Source organism: Pogona vitticeps, chromosome 6 (assembly GCF_051106095.1).
Source record: "Pogona vitticeps strain Pit_001003342236 chromosome 6, PviZW2.1, whole genome shotgun sequence".
Classification (NCBI taxonomy): Eukaryota; Metazoa; Chordata; class Lepidosauria; order Squamata; family Agamidae; genus Pogona; species Pogona vitticeps.
In genome coordinates this window covers 95,773,728-95,790,033 of record NC_135788.1, presented here as the reverse complement: position 1 = coordinate 95,790,033, position 16,306 = coordinate 95,773,728, and the positions used below count along the sequence as shown (strand labels likewise).

General features: G+C 48.1%; 1 long non-coding RNA gene across 1 annotated transcript; it reads right to left on the bottom strand.

Annotated features, from left to right (window-relative positions):
* Nucleotides 1–14,401: 14,401 nt before the first annotated feature.
* LOC144583654 (uncharacterized) lies at nt 14,402–14,840 on the bottom strand. Its single transcript, XR_013537566.1, has 2 exons — nt 14,798–14,840; nt 14,402–14,720 (listed from the first exon to the last, which is right to left on the bottom strand). It is a non-coding gene; the product is annotated as an uncharacterized LOC144583654 (long non-coding RNA).
* Between the last annotated feature and the right edge of the window lie 1,466 nt (nt 14,841–16,306).

The window sequence follows — 16,306 nt, the reverse complement described above, 5'->3', positions numbered from 1 at the left end:
CTGAGTTTTCCAAACTTGCTGGCATATTGAGTGTAGCATCTTAACAGTGTTGTCTTTTAAGATTTTAAATAGTTTAGCTGGAAAGCCATCACCTCCACTGGCCTTGTTGTTAGCCATGCTTTCTAAGGTCCACTTGAATTCACTCTCCAGGATATCTGGCTCAAGGTCAGCAACCACACCTACTACAGTGGTGCCTCGATTTACGACTATAATCCATTCTAGATGTGTATAACTTGAAATTGTCGTAAGTTAAAGCACCATTTCCCATAGGAATATAGTATATAGAAACGTCATTAGTCCATTCCAGCCGGGAAAAACACACACAAAAAATAAATAAAATAAAAATAAAACACTGGAAGCCCCATAGGAATGTGCTGGGGCCGAAAAACAAACACATGAAAACAAACAAAAAACACAGCCAGCCCCAGCGGAACACTATGGGGCTGGGAAAAAACACTAAAAAACCCACACACACAGAGCCAGCCCCAGCGGAATGCCATGGAGCTGAGGGAAAAAACACAATGCCCCCGCACACAGCCAGCCTCAGCAGAATGCTATGGGGCTGGGAAAAAACACTCAAAAACAACACCCCCACACAGCCAGTCTCAGCGGAATGTGATGGGACTGGGGGGAAAACACAACCCCCGCACACACAGCCAGCCCTAGCAGAATGCCATGGGGCTGGGAAAAAAAAACACACGAACACCCTCCACATACACACAGCCAGCCCAAATGCGATGGGGCTGGGGAAAAAACCATACCAAAACACAAAAAACATCACAGCACAGGAGGGAAGGCAGTAAAGCTGGAAAAAAATAAACCAAAACCAGTTTTGCTCTCTTACCTGGTTGATGTCCTTACCTGTATAAGGAGGGAAGGTGGTAAAAATGCAAAAAAATCCATTTTTCCATCTCTTACCTTCTCAGTTTCTTTACCTGAACAAGGAGGAAAGGTACTTAAAATGGAAAAAATAAACACAAATTGGTTTTGATTCCTTACCGGTCAATGTCTTCACCTGCATAAGGAGGAAAGGTGGTAAAAATGGAAAAAATAAACCAAAATTAGATTTGATATCCTACCTGGTTGGTGTCGTAGGCTGTATAAGGAGGCAAGGTTGTGAACATGGAAATAATAAACCAAAATTAGGTTTGATCTCTTACCTGGTTTGTGTCTTGGCCTGTATAAGGAGGGAAGGCAGTTAAAATGCAAAAAATGAACAGAAATTGGTTTTGATTCCTTACCTAGTCAATGTCTTCACCTGCATAAGGAGGGAAGGTGGTAAAAATGGAAAAAATAAACCAAAATTAGGTTTGATCTCCTACCTGGTCGGTGTCTTGGCCTGTATGAGAAGGGAAGGTAGTAAAAAATAAATAAATCTAATTTGAGTTTTGATCCCTTACCTGGTCAATGTCTAACCATAAGATATGTTGTTTCACCTAGAATATAGTTACGTGATATGTATTATTTATAAACTACTATCTCTTTACGTTTTGAGCAAGTAATTAACACGATGAATATGTATGAGCAAGAGATGGGCAGTGTGCCATCCTCCCCGAAAGAACAAGTCGAAGTAAATGAGGGATGGAGAATTAATAAATCTGGATGACATAGGAGGGAACAATAAAGCCATAGAAGTGGTCTTGGCGGAAGGCACAAAGGAGGGGGAGAAAGAAGAGATAAAGGAGGAGGAAAGGAGGGGGTACAGGCAGTTGGAGTTGAAGGATGAAGCAGTCCAGACAGTAGAAAAAGGAGCAGAGAGAGATTGTGTTGCTAAGCTAGTGAAAGATTTCCCCAAACTCATGAGTGGAGGAGGATTGCTGCCAGATCCACCAGACGCAGCCAAGAAAGATAAGTGTGGAGCAGGAGGGAGATGGATTTCAGGGACAGTTCAAACTTTCACGGCTTTGGAGACAAAAGGGATCCCATGTGGTTTCCACCCCTATCTCCTGCAGTTGGAGGGGTGTCACATTCCCGGGGGTTACAACAGCCAAAGTTCGATAAACCAGTCCAGGGGCAGGAATACCAAGAATGCAAAGCCAATGTCTATAAACCAACTCACAGAATGCAGTCCAATGTCAGAGTCCAGAATCCAATACACAGCGTAGTCCAGGGTCAGAGTCCAAAGTCCAATACCAGCGTAGTCCAAGGGCAGAGTCCAGAGTTCAGAATCAGGAACACGGTACAAGAAGCGTGGATGCAAGCCAAGGTTTTGACTCTTTGCTTCCACAGAATTTCTGGCTTCACTGGGAGCTGTTTTATAGTAAAACAGCTCCTTGAGCTGCTGGAAAGCTTTCTATCCTGCTAATACTCAGGACTAGATGAACGTAGGTTTCTGTGGACAGCCTTTGAGCGATCCTCTGATCTCCTTGTCCTACGTTTTCCCCGAAGCCTGGCCCGAAGCTTGTCTGCTGTGGAAGGAGAATCTGGAGGCGGTTCAGGTGTTTCTAAACTCACAGCATTCTCTTCAGCCTCAGTTAACCCTTCTGGGTCCAGGTCTTCGGATGCACTCATGACACTATCCCCCTCCCCAGGACTCCCCCCTTCAGATGGGCCGGGTCGATCGGGATGGGTAGCATGGAACTGCTGTATGAAATCAGGGGCGTGTAGATTACTGGCAGGTTCCCACGATCGATCCTCAGGACCGTAACCCTCCCAATCCACAAAATACTGAAGACCCCCTCGGTGGATTCGGGAGTCCAGGACCTCTCGGACCTCATATTCTTCCTCGCCATCGATCAGAACAGGTGGAGGTGGAGCCAGGGGTGAGGGTCAAGCAGGGTCCAGGGCCGAGACAGGAACAAGGAGGGATTGATGGAAAACCGGGTGGACACGGAGAGTATCTGGAAGTTGTAGCCGGACATTTGTTCTGTGATTTCATAGGGTCCTATAAACCAAGGGTCCAACTTACGGGTTCGGCCAGGTCGGCGAAGGTGACGGGTAGAAAGCCAGACCTGGTCTCCTGGTTTCAGAGGTGGCCCTTCTTGTCACTTCCGGTCGGCCGCTGTTTTATAAGCTTCTTTAGCCTGCTGAAGCTGCTCTTGGAGTAAGTCTTGGAGGGCCTGTAACTTGCGTATATGGTCATCGGCAGCAGGAACCATGGTCGAGGGTAGAGTAGCCGGGAAAAAGCGAGGATTGTACCCATAGTTGGCTTCAAAGGGTGTCTGTTCTGTAGATGTGTGTACAGCGTTATTGTAAGCAAATTCTGCCAGGGGTAAGAGGGTAGCCCAATTATCTTGCTGATAGCAGGTGTAGCAACGGAGACACTGTTCCAGGCTGGCATTGGTACGCTCGGTCTGTCCATCTGTTTGAGGGTGATATGCTGACGACAAGTGCACCTGGGTACCCAAACTGGAGTGTAAGGCTTGCCAGAACCGGGAAGTGAACTGGGAACCACGATCAGAAATTAGGTGCGTCGGGAGACCATGTAGACGGAAAACATGGTGGAGGTAGAGTTGAGCGGTGTCAGGAGCTGTGGGAGGTTTGGAACATGGGACAAAATGAGCCATCTTACTAAGATACAGGTATACCCTTTGTGACTGCGGGAGATCTGTGATGAAATTCAAGGATACTGTGTCCCAAGGGCCGGCCGGTACAGGTAATGGTTGCAGCTGGTACGTCCTTGGCTCGACAGCAAACCTCGCAGGAACCAACATATCGGGCAACGTCAGCTCGAACCTGGGGCCACCAGAACTCTCGTGTGAGCAAGTGCAGAATTTTATATTGACCAAAATGTCCGGCAGGAGGGGAATCATGAGTCAGATGGAGGACCTGAGCTCGGAGGGGCCCCGGAGGAATATATACGCGTCCACAATGTAATAGGAGGCCCTGGTGGCTGGTAAAGTCATTGACCGAGCCCTCTTGAAGTTCCTGCAGACGTTGCTTGGCCCAGGAATCTCGAGCTTGGCTGGCTCGAATCTCTTCAGCCAGGGAGCGAGTGGTTACGGCTGCAAAGACTGAAGGAGGCAGGATCGGTGAAATCGGGGTTTCTTCAGAGGCCGGAACGGCGCATTCTGGGTATGCGGGACATAAGTAATACGGAAGTCGAACCGGGTGAAAAAGAGACTCCATCGGATTTGGCGTTGGTTAAGGCGTCGGGCTGTTTGTAAGTGTTCCAGGTTTTGATGATCCGTCAAAACCTGGACTGGGTGACGGGCCCCTTCGAGGTAATGCCTCCAAACCTCAAACGCCATTTTGATGGCCAAAAGTTCTCGCTCCCAGATGGTGTAATTACGCTCTGAGGGTGTCAACTGCCGGGAGTACAACGCACAGGGCTGCAGTGGTTGTGAGGGGTCCTCCCGCTGGGACAGTATTGCGCCCAGGGCAACACTGGAGGCATCTGTTTCCACGGTAAATGGTAGCCGGGGATCCGGATAGCGTAGGATGGGCTCAGTGGTAAAACGGGTCTTTAGGGTGGTAAAGGCATGATCTCCCTCCGGAGTCCAAAGGAACGGCTCTGTGGGCTGGAGGTGGCGGGACAGTGGCGTGGTTACATCCGCGTAAGATGGTATGAACTGACTGGGGCGGATTGCTGTTCCATCAACACCACTTTTGTGAAACAGCACCGGATCCCTGTACAAGATAAAGAGATCCCAACCCTAGTCGAATCCATAGATGGACGTCTCCTTCACTCCGGTCCCGTGACCCAAGAAACCCAACCGGTCATCCTCCAGGTTCAACAGCATCAGGAGCAACTACAGTTCAACATCGCCCGCATGCCCCGTTTTCCACTTATTTTGGGACTTTCCTGGCTCCAAACCCATAACCCCTAATGGACTGGACATGAGGAGAGTTAAGTTTCAGGGATCCGTGTACGCATCTGGATCCACCAGCCACCTTGGCCGCAGCAGGGTCAGCAGACAAATCCGTAATCCCCTCGGAGTATGAGGACTTTGCTGATGTCTTTGAGGAGAAGGGGGCTGATCAACTACCTCCGCACCGACCATTTGACTGTGCTATTAATTTGGTGTCTGGGGCGCCCCTTCCTGTGGCACGGATTTACCCCATGTCGGAACCTGAACTCGCAGCCTTGAGGGCCTTTCTGGATAAAAATCTGAAACGGGGATTCATCCAGCCATCTACGTAACCTCTGTCTGCTCCTGTCATCTTTGTTAAAAAGAAGGGTGGGGAGCTCCGCCCCTGCAATGATTACAGAGCTCTGAACAAGATAACTGTTAGAGACCGCTACCCTCTACCCTTGATCGGCGAGCTTCTGGATCGCCTTAAAGGGGCCCAAGTCTATACCAAGTTGGATCTCCGTGGCGCCTATAATTTGGTGCGAATTCGTGATGGCGACGAGTGGAAGACGGCTTTTGGAATGCGTTATGGCCAGTATGAATATCTAGTCATGCCTTTCAGATTAACCAACACTCCAGCGGTGTTCCAGCGATTCATGAATGTCATCGTTCGGGACTTGCTCGATAGCTTTGTAATCGTTTACCTGGATGACATTCTGATTTATTCCCGAGACCCCACTCGGCATACGGAACATGTTCGCCAGGTTTTACAACGGTTACGAGAACATTGACTCTGCGCCAAGCTGGAGAAATGCGAATTTAACCTGCGAGAAGTCGAGTTCCTGGGTCACATTGTATCTCCCCAGGGGATCCAGATGGACCCCAAGAAGATCGAGACGGTACTGGACTGGCAGAAACCTTGGAATCGTAAGGATGTACAACGGTATCTTGGCTTCGCGAATTATTACTGCCATCTTGCGCGGATGTAACCATGCCACTGTCCTGCCTCCTCCGGCCCAAAGAGCCATTCCGTTGGACTCCGGAGGCAGATCATGCCTTTACCACCCTAACGACCCATTTTACCACTGAGCCCATCCTACGCTATCCGGATCCCTGGATACCATTTACCGTGGAAACAGATGCCTCCAGTGTTGCCCTGGGCGCAATACTGTCCCAGCGGGAGGACCCCTCACAACCACTGCAGCCCTGTGCGTTGTACTCCCGGCAGTTGACACCTTCAGAGCGTAATTACACCATCTGGGAGCGAGAACTTTTGGCCATCAAAATGGCATTCGAGGTTTGGAGGCATTACCTCGAAGGGGCCCATCACCCAGTCCAAGTTTTGACAGATCATCGAAACCTGGAACACTTACAAACAGCCCGACGCCTTAACCAACGCCAAATCCGATGGAGTCTCTTTTTCTCCCGGTTCGACTTCCGTATTACTTATATCCCGCATACCCAGAATCGGAAAGCTGATGCCTTGTCCCACAAACCAGAATACGTCGTTCCGGCCTCTGAAGAAACCCCGATTTCACCGATCCTGCCTCCTTCAGTCTTTGCAGCCGTAACCACTCGCTCCCTGGCTGAAGAGATTCGAGCCAGCCAAGTTCCAGATTCCTGGGCCAAGCAACGTCTGCAGGAACTTCAAGAGGGCTCGGTCAATGACTTTACCAGCCACCAGGGCCTCCTATTACATTGTGGACGCGTATATATTCCTCCGGGGCCCCTCCGAGCTCAGGTCCTCCATCTGACTCATGATTCCCCTCCTGCCGGACATTTTGGTCAATACAAAATTCTGCACTTGCTCACACGAGAGTTCTGGTGGCCCCAGGTTCGAGCTGACGTTGCCCGATATGTTGGTTCCTGCGAGGTTTGCTGTCGAGCCAAGGACGTACCAGCTGCAACCATTACCTGTACCGGCCGGCCCTTGGGACACAGTATCCTTGAATTTCATCACAGATCTCCCGCAGTCACAAGGGTATACCTGTATCTTAGTAAGATGGCTCATTTTGTCCCATGTTCCAAACCTCCCACAGCCCCTGACACCGCTCAACTCTACCTCCATCATGTTTTCCGTCTACATGGTCTCCCGACGCACCTAATTTCTGATCGTGGTTCCCAGTTCACTTCCCGGTTCTGGCAAGCCTTACACTCCAGTTTGGGTACCCAGGTGCACTTGTCGTCAGCATTATCACCCTCAAACAGATGGACAGACCGAGCGTACCAATGCCAGCCTGGAACAGTGTCTCCGTTGCTACACCTGCTATCAGCAAGATAATTGGGCTACCCTCTTACCCCTGGCAGAATTTGCTTACAATAACGCTGTGCACACATCTACAGAACAGACACCCTTTGAAGCCAACTATGGGTACAATCCTCGCTTTTTCCCGGCTACTCTACCCTCGACCATGGTTCCTGCTGCCGATGACCATATACGCAAGTTACAGGCCCTCCAAGACTTACTCCAAGAGCAGCTTCAGCAGGCTAAAGAAGCTTATAAAACAGCGGCCGACCGGAAGTGACAAGAAGGGCCACCTCTGAAACCAGGAGACCAGGTCTGGCTTTCTACCCGTCACCTTCGCCGACCTGGCCGAACCCGTAAGTTGGACCCTTGGTTTATAGGACCCTATGAAATCACAGAACAAATGTCCGGCTACAACTTCCAGATACTCTCCGTGTCCACCCGGTTTTCCATCAATCCCTCCTTGTTCCTGTCTCGGCCCTGGACCCTGCTTGACCCTCACCCCTGGCTCCACCTCCACCTGTTCTGATCGATGGCGAGGAAGAATATGAGGTCCGAGAGGTCCTGGACTCCCGAATCCACCGAGGGGGTCTTCAGTATTTTGTGGATTGGGAGGGTTACGGTCCTGAGGATCGATCGTGGGAACCTGCCAGTAATCTACACGCCCCTGATTTCATACAGCAGTTCCATGCTACCCATCCCGATCGACCCGGCCCATCTGAAGGGGGGAGTCCTGGGGAGGGGGATAGTGTCATGAGTGCATCCGAAGACCTGGACCCAGAAGGGTTAACTGAGGCTGAAGAGAATGCTGTGAGTTTAGAAACACCTGAACCGCCTCCAGATTCTCCTTCCACAGCAGACAAGCTTCGGGCCAGGCTTCGGGGAAAACGTAGGACAAGGAGATCAGAGGATCGCTCAAAGGCTGTCCACAGAAACCTACGTTCATCTAGTCCTGAGTATTAGCAGGATAGAAAGCTTTTCAGCAGCTCAAGGAGCTGTTTTACTATAAAACAGCTCCCAGTGAAGCCAGAAATTCTGTGGAAGCAAAGAGTCAAAACCTTGGCTTGCATCCACGCTTCTTGTACCGTGTTCCTGATCCTGAACTCTGGACTCTGCCCTTGGACTACGCTGGTATTGGACTTTGGACTCTGACCCTGGACTATGCTGTGTATTGGATTCTGGACTCTGACATTGGACTGCATTCTGTGAGTTGGTTTATAGACATTGGCTTTGCATTCTTGGTATTCCTGCCCCTGGACTGGTTTATCGAACCTTGGCTGTTGTAACCCCCGGGAACGTGACACTATGTTGGGAAAAGTGTGTGGGTGGAAGCAATGTGGCAAAAAGAACCCAATCAAAGTGGCACCCAACGTGGGGCGGGCCAATGGGCAGAGCGAGAAGAGAAGACAAGAATGATGAGAACCATAGAGAGACAGGAGAGAATGATAGAGAACTTAACCGAACAACAGACTATGTTAACAAGGAGGAGGATGAAACAAGAAACAGACAAGGATAAAAGAGTGAAAAATAATGTAGTGATAAAGAATGGTTTAGTAGCCAGTCCAGTGCCCATCCGAATACAAAAAATGAGTAATACCGATGATCCAGAAGCTTACCTGCATAAGTTTGAAAGGGTGGCAGTAGCAGCTGGCTGGCCCAAAGAGCAATGAACACTAATCTTGGTACCATGTTTGACTGGTTTATTGCAAGAGGTGGTAGACATGTTGAGTCCCGCTGAAGCGGCTCAATATAATATGGTGAAAACAGAAATGTTACAGACATTAAATCTGACAGAAGAGGTGTACAGGAAAAGGTTCTGAGAACTAAAGTTAAAACCAGGCGTGCACCCTCGAACATTAGTGCAACGTATGAGAGCTAATTTAACTAGATGGATTAAGCCAGAGGAGAAGACGAAGGAGCAGTTATTAGAGATGATTATAATGGAACAGCTGGTGACCACTTTGAGCGGGAATATAAACAGTTGGATGCAGGAGAATAATCCCAAACAGCTAGAAGCAGCGCTCCACCTAGTGGAAGATTACTGCGTATCAGAAGAGGCAGGGGGAGAGAGCTCCACCTCTTCTACAGAACGTGTTCGCACTCATGAGAAGGCAGCCGCTCCAACACCCAGCAGCAACACACGACGCAGCATGGACGCTCTGGGAGCAGCTTGACCACGTGGTCGCCCATTCGAACCAATGGGACCTCGTCCTGTTCGACCGATATTGGTAGACGATCGCGTCTTTGGGAGTCTAATCTGCTACGGCTGTGGCGCCCCCAGCCATTTATGCCGAGATTGCCCAGGAACTGATTGCTCTTGGGTAGGAGGTTTAAACCAGTCTAGAGTGCGCAATGATGGGGGACAGTCAGGTTGGGAGGTAGTTGCTTGGGTAAATGGGGAGAAGAAGAAAACATTGACCAATACTGGCTGCAGGAGAACTTTAAAGACTGACAAATCGGAGGAAGGTTTAGTGGTTAAATGCATTCATGGAGACACTAAGATCTACCAAACCGCATGGGCGAATGTGAAAGAGTTTGAAAGATACAAAAGAAGATAAAAATGTAAAAGGGAAACATTATCATGTGTTAACTGATGTTGAGTTGTTGGATCCCTTCGGTTTGGGAACATTTGATGTTAATCGGAATAAAGAACCGGTTTTTGTACCTTCTGCGTCATCTCCATCCATTCTTCCCGCCGAAACTCCTGGCCTGCCCCCACTCACAAAAGAACCCAATCACAATATGGAAATAAATACAAGAGAAATCAGCCCAGAAAGAGAACTATTAAGCTGAACAAGTCAATAGATCCTGGCGTATTAACATGTTAAATGGGTAACTATTTCAGACACAATAATCTTTGGAACCCTTCAGACTTGGAAACAATATGTAAAGAGGTCTGTTGTTCATTTCTGAACAACATATACAAAAACTTTTTTTCTAATTACAGTTACAGTGGTGCCTCGCTTAACGAGCGCACCGTAGAACGACAAAATCGCATAGCAATTAGGTTTTAGCGATCGCAAATGCGATCGCATACCGATGGCACCTATGGGCAAAAATCGCTTTGTGAAGATCGGTAAGCGTTTCGCTTACCAATCTTCGCAAAGTGATGCTGCAGATCAGCTGTTCGGTGGCTCCAAAATGGCCGCTGGAAGCCCCGAAATGGCCGCGCGCAGCGTTTTCGCACCCTCCCCTCGCTTACTGAGGGCGCGAAAATGGCTGCCGCAATGGAGCAACCTCTCTGAACGGTGAATTTTGCAGCCTATTGGAACGCAACTAAGTTTAATGCGTTCCAATGGGCTTTTACATTCCGTACAGCGATGTTTCGCCATAGCGAAGGTTAATCCGGAACGGATTAACCTCGCTATGTGAGGCACCACTGTACTAAGGAAGGAGATTAACTGAATACAATCTAATGAATGTTAGGGATGAAATACACAGATTAATCATCCAGAGTGGGCAAATGTTTCAGAAATGAAACATTTCTGTTTCATATCCAACAACTACACCCATGGCTCCATCAGAAAAGGGGCACCCAGAAAAGGATCACCACAAATGCTACACTTTCCCATCTGTGTGGGAAGTCTATTATTGAAATCCAGTTTACATCTGGCTGCCCCCTAACAAATCCATTTATCTCTTTTAAAAAACAACAGCAACCTCTCAAAAGTACCACATCAACTGCCCTTCCAGACCTCACCACCTTAAACCTACACTACCCAGGCAACGCCTTAATGTATTTTTCAGAGCTATAGACAAAACAGGAAGCAATCCTGTCCGTTGATACAGAGTACATCTTTTACTTTTTTAACTTTACTTTTATTAGATTTTTACTCCGCCCCCCTAGACAAAGTCTACTCAGGGTGGCTTACACACATGATAAAAACATAACAATATAATAAACATCATAAATCCATTAAAACATAGTTTTAACACTTATATTAAATCATTGCTGAGATGAAATAATTAAAACGAAAAAGAATCCCCCAAGCTGTACTCTCTGGGGACGGTCCTCCAAGAAGGATCGGAGCCAGGCAAGCGCCAGGCCACCAATTCCCAACTCGGAGAGCCTCCCCAGGAGGATACCATGGTCGACGGTATCAAAGGCGGCTGAGATATCAAGGAGGACCAACAAGGACATATTGCCCCCATTGGCCTCCCTCAACAGGTCATCCAACAGTGCGACCAGTGCCGTTTCTGTGCCATAATGCAGCCTGAAGCCTGACTGAAATGGGTCCAGAGCATTGGTTTCATCCAAAAGCATCTGAAGCTGGTCTGCTACCACCCTCTCCACCACTTTGCTAAGGAAGGAAACGTTGGTGACAGCCTATACTTTCCAATATCATACGCCGCCAAGTTAGGTTTCTTCCTAATGGGCCTAATGAATGTCTCCTTGAGGGCAAGAGGAACCTTGCCCTCTTGGAGAGACCCATTAATTATTGCTGTGGCCCATTCCATTGTTACAGGTCTGGCTGCTTTGATTAGCCAGGCTGGGCAAGGGTCAAGGGAGGAAGTGGTGGCCTGACAGTGATCAAGTGCTTTGTCCACCAAATCTGGCATCACAGGCTGAAAGAAATCGAGAATCACTGGGCAAGGCGGTGTGCTGGACATCTCTGCTCGATCCACTGTATTTAAAAAAGGAGAGAGGTCATGGCAGATGGCCTCCACTTTTGCTTTAAAAATGCTGCAAATTGGTCAGGTGAGATATTAGTGGGAGACCTATTACCCAGACCAATTCCGGATAGATTGCAAACTATATGGAAAAGTTCCGCCTACTGATTAGGAGCTTCGCTTATCTGGTCAGTGAAGTGTGATCGTCTAGCAGCCCTTACCTTAGCCAGGTAATGGTTAGTTGCAATCCTGAGAGCTATCTTATTATAACCCATCAGTTCCTTTCTCTAGCCATCTCCTGTTTCACTTCATTGCTCGTAGGTCCCAATTATACCAGGACCCTGGCTGAGCTCTGTGCCTGAGAGGGCATTTAGGAGCTATCTACGGCCCTAGTGGCGGCGGCAAGCCAGCCATCAACCAGAGCTTCTCAATGGATCCAGTAACCTGTGAGGGTGGACTATTAAAATAGGTCCATGCTCCCTGTGGGGAGGGAGTGCCATTGAGAGGTTACATTTTATTGGGTGGTGATCTGCCCATGACAAGGGGACTGACACCAGGTCAGTCACCATCAGACCACACTCCCTCCGCTCAGTGGAGAAAACCAGGTCTAGCATATGGCTACCCATGTATGTGGGACCATTGACATGTTGGGACATATCCAAGGAAGCCATGGTTTCCAAGAACTCAAGAGCTGGACCGGAACCCTCTGCCTCCGCATGGATATTGAAGTCACCCAGGACCAAAAGCCTCAGGGACTCCAACAGTGCCGCGGATACAAAGTCCGCCAGCTCTGGTAGTGAGGTGGCTGCGTCATGGGGAGCGTGGTAACCCAGCAAGATCCCAATACCGTCCCTGCCCCCAATCCACACATGAAGGGCCTCCAAGCCCGGCTTCACCACCAAGGAGCGCCTCATAACCTCTAAGATATTTCTGTAAACAATGGCTACTCCCCCCCCGCTCCTCTAGTCTACCCTGGTGCTGGACTGAATAACCAGAAGGGCAGGAAAGGGTCAGAGCAACACCTCATTCCCCACCCATCCAAGTCTCAGTTATGCACGCCAGGTCTGCATCCTCCTCCAGAATAAGATCTTGTATAAGTTGGGACTTATTGGACATAGACCTGGCATTCAATAGCACCAGGTTTAGAGTGGAGGGCCGGCTGATCGGCTTACCTTGAGGCTGGCAGGGTCACAGTGCCAGAACAGTGAACAGCCTTCAGACATCTGTTCACTGTTCTTCTAAAACAAGTAGGCACTGTGTCAGCACCGTATCTCCCTCTACCCATAATGACACTAATGTTAGAACCCTCACTGGGGGGCAGGCTCTCCTCTCCATGTCAAGAAAGAAGAAAGGAAAAACAGGATACACTAAAGTAATACAATGAACAATAATAAGAGAATTTGCAAATAATATTTAACGATAGACAATAACAACAGGGTCATACAATTGTCAATATTTGAATTACTCAGCTATGAAATTAGATGATTTACCAAAATAAGAATTAAAAAAGAATTTAAATTGGGCAACTAAAGCATAAAACAATTAGCAATAAGGTGGTCAAAAATAGATTAGGGTATCATAAAATGAAAACTAAAATAACATAAACACTAAAGAATAGACAATTATATTTACCATATGGTAAATATAATTTACCATATGGTAAATTATATGGTAAATAGGAAAGCCAATTATATTTGCATAAGCCAGGGAGTCAGGAAAGTTTTAAGGATCAGATCATACTTTTGCACTATTAAAGAGCAGGCCGGGTAGGTGGGGCTCGTCAGCCATGGAAGGCAGTCCATCTCGGAGAAGGAAAACTCCGATTTCAAACCTCCACTGCCTTGTGGCTATATCCACTCATGGAAAAGGCTTCAGGAGTTAACCTCGAGGCAAAATCCGGAGATGGAGTCCCGAAGGCAGCTCGTGTCGTTCTGCCACCTCCTGCGACGTTGCTGGAACCAGTCGTATTGGCTCTTGCCTTTCCATTGGACCATTTCAGCAATGTGGAGAGGGGGGATTTGCTGCTTGGGTAACAGCCTATCCTCCATATTACCTTACCCGGGCTTCATGCTCTGGAGAGGACACTCCTCGATTCAGAGCATGTTACCATAGTCTCTCGAGACTGAAGGATGCCTATGAGACAATTATAAACACAGAATTTTCCCCCAAAGTTACCCCCACCACACATTATACTATAACTTAAATTAGTAAAGAAAATATGAACCCAATGTCTCCTCCTTCCGCTCACTGTCCTGTTCGTGAGGCTGCTTTTAACTTTGAGATGTGTTTGTTTTACATGCAGCAAGGCAACAGTAATAAGAAAGCTGTAAAAGAAAATGGTGCCACTGTTGCCGTTCTCCAGACCAAATGAAGGAGAACGAGTCCTCGCTGAGGCATACAGAAAGGCAGGGGGGGTGATTGTTGATGAAAATCGGCAGCATGGCAACAAACAGGGGAGCAACCAGCAGGACCCCACGACACATGAGACCCCACCGCCCGTCCCCCTGCTCCAAACACCCTGTAAAAATCACCAGCACCCTACCAAGGTTGAAAGATGCTCGGCACCTCCAGTTCTCTCAGCAGCTTGTGAGGTCCTCCACGCCAGGTCCCGCCGTCATCGCCGGAGTCCCAAACAAGTTCTCCCGAATCGACCTCCAGGCAGAACTCCACCAGCACCCCTGGCTCTCGGCTCCCAGCATGCTGCCCTTGGGCTCCAGTCAGCTGTCTTGAACGACTCCCGCTGCTTGAACTTTGATGCCGGCTCCCAGCGTAATTGTTCCCTGCCTCGACTTGCTGGTCTCGCCCATTGTACCTTTGTTTCCTCCACTATTCACTCCTACCAGCTTCCACGGACTCAAACAACCACGAACATACAGGGCAGGTTGGGAAGGAATCATCCAAGCAGACAAACAAACCAGTGCTTTTAAACGGAGTAGAGAAAAAAGAGAAAGAAAAAAGAAAAGAAAAATAGACCAGAGCGGCGGAGAGTAACAATTCTGACCTGCTACCAATCTGCCATCTTGAGTATGAACTGACAGGAATTCATGCTCCGGATCATGTTGGACTGCCACTCCTTCTCAGCCATCGATACGAGCACTCACCACATCTCTACAAACTATGAACCTGAATGGCTGAGAAAGTCCATGGTTAAGCCCGGATGAAAGGTAAATGTAAGTAATTTTGAAAAGCCAAGGTCTCTCTAACTCACTCTGCTCCCAATGGCTGTTGAGGCAGGAAAGCAGCAAGTGGGCAAAGACCAACTGTCACTCTAGCAACCATGTGACCTCAAACGTCATGTGACATCACCTCTCACTATGTCCTCAGTGGCATGTTAATAGTTATTTAAATGTCTCTCACACTCTTAAGTCCAACCAGGCTCCTTGCAAGAGTAAAATAAAAGTCTTGTCCTGTGGTTCATAAATACTTCTGCTGGGCTGCTGTCAGGTTGTTTTGATTTTGTTTTTCTTATAAGCTAATAAATGATAAGTAGTATCTTCAAATGAGCATCCATCAACTACCTTAGTTAATGACGTGGAGATATTTACCTACTCCTTTTTAGGTCAAGAGTCAAGAATGGAATATTAGAAGATGTTGGAGAACTAATTGCCATTAAAAGCACTATTTGTGTCACCACAGAACCCTGGTCCAAATTCAGAAAATGTTAGCACTAAAACAAATCTTTCTTTGCCTTGTCCTGACTTAGGGCACAGTCCTAACTAGCCAGGCTGGCTGAATCAGACTCTCACAATTAGGAGGGAGATGCCAAGGTACAGTGTGCTATTTCCCCCTTTTTGCCAAAGGAGTGGCAATGTTTATGAAAATGGATTGGACTTCAATAAAGCATGGCCCATGTTTTACCCACATACTTGGTCTCGCGTGGTTATTCCGGGTAGGAGGGCAATGAGTAGACAGACAGCAGAGAGACATGTGCAAAGTGCTTTTGTGTAGTTGTGCTACAGCTGATGTATAGCTGTCTGACCAGACCACCAGCAGGACTCGGTCAGTTCAGTGGCTGCAGTTCACACATGGCTGGGTGCTTTTGGAGCTGCACCTGTGGCACAGCTGGCTGTTGATTCCAAATCCGGATCAAGGTGAGTGTACCGTTGAAAACTATTCTTGAGCCTCATCAGAAATTCATTTGGGGATTCATTGGGGTTTTTAAAAATCACATATACTCTGTGAAGGTTTCACAGCCTTTGGCACTCTTAGTTTGAGGCCATGAATTGCAGCATTTCTTGCTGCTTTCAGCAAGTGGGCCCCAGCAAGCTTATTAGGACTGGGATCAATAACTCAGGTTATGAGGGCTGCTGCTTCAGGCCGATCAACTGTTCCATTGCCATCGGCTATTTGTTGAACCCTATGAGTAGTATACCAGACATAGGTCTCAGCAAGAGCCTGGCATTTCTCATTTTCGCTTAGGAGGCTGCTCAGAAGAGTGGTGAGTAGTAATGATCCTTTGGATCAAGTCCAGGTACTTCTGAAGGGCCTCTCAATATAGTGCAAGGTTTTTTTTCTCCCCATTAAATAAATCAGCAGTGGGGAATGGGGTATGGGCCAGAACTAATTTCCTATTGGAAGCTCCATTAAGGGGAGAACTTTCTCCATAGGTTTAGGTGTAAAGCGATCTGGGGGCACTCCCTGTGTAGTTTGTTTAGATCAAGGGTCCCCCAACCCCTGGTCCGTGGCCTGGTGACAGTCCAGGGGCATCCTTCAACTG